Consider the following 2,761-nt stretch of genomic DNA (forward strand, 5'->3'; position numbering starts at 1 on the left):
CTGTGTTCCTGGTGTTGTCCCCCGCAGGGCCATGGGCCAGTGAGGAGCATCTCGTCTCATAGTGGGGTTGGCCATGTGGTCGTCTCTGTGGACTGGCTGCTCTGTTTGGCCTAGTGGGTCAGGATGTGCTCCAGTCTCTCCTCCTCCCCCGTCTCCCTCTCCATTTCACCACCAGGTCAAGCCACAAGGACATATGGGGGAGATGGGACAAAGGTCATTTCTCAGAAATGTACCTGCAACTTAAAACCTCTTGATTTTCTCTCGTTCAAACTGAAGACGTTATTGTCTGGACTCGGGTGGTCATTTGGACATTTAAAGCATCATAGTTGCTCTCAGACACATGAGCTTTGCTAAAGTCTTCTGTTCCCTGTAGGATATAGCTTATAAACTTAAACTATAAACCAGATAAAAATCTGTCTGGAAAGCCCTGGCTGACTCCTTTTAGGAAAGGCCTGGATGCAAAGGAAATACAAGACTGGAGGGAAAGGTGAGAAGGGGGAATCCCTCAAAGAACGTTTGAGAAGATGGTTCTATATTTCCTGCATCTGTTTCAGCTCACATTTCTTTCTTATCCTACTTCCATTTGCGTCCGACACGCACCACTCCACAGAATTGATCACCAATGACTTAAATCCAACGGGCACTTTTCAGCCCCCTTGCTTAGCCTCTCAGAGCATGAAGGCTCGGCTGGCCCGCCTTCCTTCCTTAAGAAGCTCTTCTCTGGGCATTTCTACTCTCTCTCCTGCGGTTTCTTGTACCCCTGGGGCAGACCGTCCTGAGCCGCTTTTCTCGGGCCTCCACCATTCTGTCAGGACTTTCTTTCTTTTTAAGTACTTTACTTTAAGTAGACAATATCTGCACATCGTGCAGCATGGAAAAGGTAAAAGGGATGCCCCCTGAGCAGTAAGTATTCCTTTGATCCTTGTTTTCTTTGTTTTGCTATTGTTGTTGTTGTTAATAAAAATATTTATGTTGCATCTTGTACAGAACCACCTGAAGTCTGCAACAGGTCAGTTACCCAGGGCTCGACAGACGGCGAGTCCATCTCAACAGTGGGTTTCTGGGAACTGGGGACCCACACGAACACAGGCAGGAGTTGGGAGGGAGGAAGGGAACGTGGCAGCAGTGTCTAGCAGCCCTTTTGGAGAGAAAAGGCAGGAACACTGGTGTCCATGGAGTTTTTAAAAGGAACACGGTGCTCTGGGGGACGAGGCAGGAACAAGGATCTTGTTAAATAAGATGGTAAGTTCTTCTGGCAGGGGATGAGGAAGGAGGCTTTTTATTTTTCGTTGTCTCAGATCCAGGAGCTGCAATCCAAAGGGCTATGTCTAATTGTGACTAATTTAATTTCCTGGTTCAAAATGAGGTGACAGACTCACAGGGGCTAGATCATGAAGATACTGGTCTTTCCCAAGTCCCCATCTCTGCCCCACAGCGCATGAAAAGAAAAGGTCAGAGGGTAAGTGGCACATGTTCCAGAAGCAATCGGCATATAGATCACAAGAACCACTGATCAAGTCAAATGCCCGGGAGAGACCAGAGAGCCAACAGCGGTCTACAAACTGCTGCTAGAAGTGTCTACATGAGACCCCAGGGGATGTCTTGATCACCATTAGCTGGAGGCACGGCAAGTGCAGAGAGTCTGAACGAGGTGAATACTAAATTAGTGGGGAATAGATCACCTCTAGGGAAATCAATGAAACAGACAGGTGCCAGTCACAACAAACGCCATGACCTCTAGGCTCACCGGCAGCAAAAGAAATCACTACAGGTGTCCTCTTCCCATAGCAGCCTGAGGTGACCTGCCCAAATGGTTCACTACTCACTTGACCCAGAAAACCCACAAAATCATGCAAATCAAGAGGGTTGAATCTCAGGGTTCATTTTAAGAACACCCAAGAAACTGCCCAAGCCACTAAGGGTTTGCTTATCTGGAAAGCCACCGAGTATTTGGAAGACGTCCCTCTACAGAAGCAGTGTGTGCCCTTCCGACGTTACAATGATGGAGTTGGCAGGTGTGCCCAGGCCAAACAGTGGTGTTGGACCCAAGGTCGGTGGCTGAATTTTGTGCAGCACATGCTTAAAATGCAGAGTCATGCTGAACGTCAGGGTTTAGATGTGGATTCTCTGGTCATTGGGCACATCCAGGTGAACAAAGCCCCCGAGACGGGCCACCGGACTTACAGAGCTCATGGTCAGATCAATCCATACGTGAGCCCCCGCCCCCCCAATGATGATCCTCACTGAAAAGGAACACGTTGTTCCGAAACCAGAAGAGGAGGTTGCACAGAAGAAAAATTTCTCCCAGAAGAAACTGAGGAACCAAAACCTTATGGCTCAGAATAAATTAAGCTTAAAATAAAATTTAATAAAAGTTAAAAGAAATGTCCAGCTAATCAACAGGTCTTGCTGGAGGTGTGTGTGTGTGTGTGTGTGTGTGTGTGTGTGTGTCAGTCCGGGTTGATTAGAGAAACAAATCCGGAGACTCATCTGTGTGTAAAAGACAGCTTATATCAGAGGAGTACAATTGTACATTGATAAAACCTCCCAGCCCAGTCCGGATCAAGTCCTAAGTTAGCTACTGGCCCATAGGTCTGATTTGAGCCCATGAATTCACTTCAGCTCACGCAGAGCTGCAGAGGACACAGCCTTGTTTGCTGAAAGTGAGGAGGACTTGAAGCCCTTGCTGATGGAGAGCGATGATTACAGCCTTAGTGTGGATGACACCTCAATGTAAAGAAGACCAAATTCCTCACTACTG

This window comes from Echinops telfairi, unplaced genomic scaffold (assembly GCF_000313985.2).
Source record: "Echinops telfairi isolate 266 unplaced genomic scaffold, ASM31398v2 ScPeMD7_18;HRSCAF=68, whole genome shotgun sequence".
Lineage (NCBI taxonomy): Eukaryota > Metazoa > Chordata > Mammalia > Afrosoricida > Tenrecidae > Echinops > Echinops telfairi.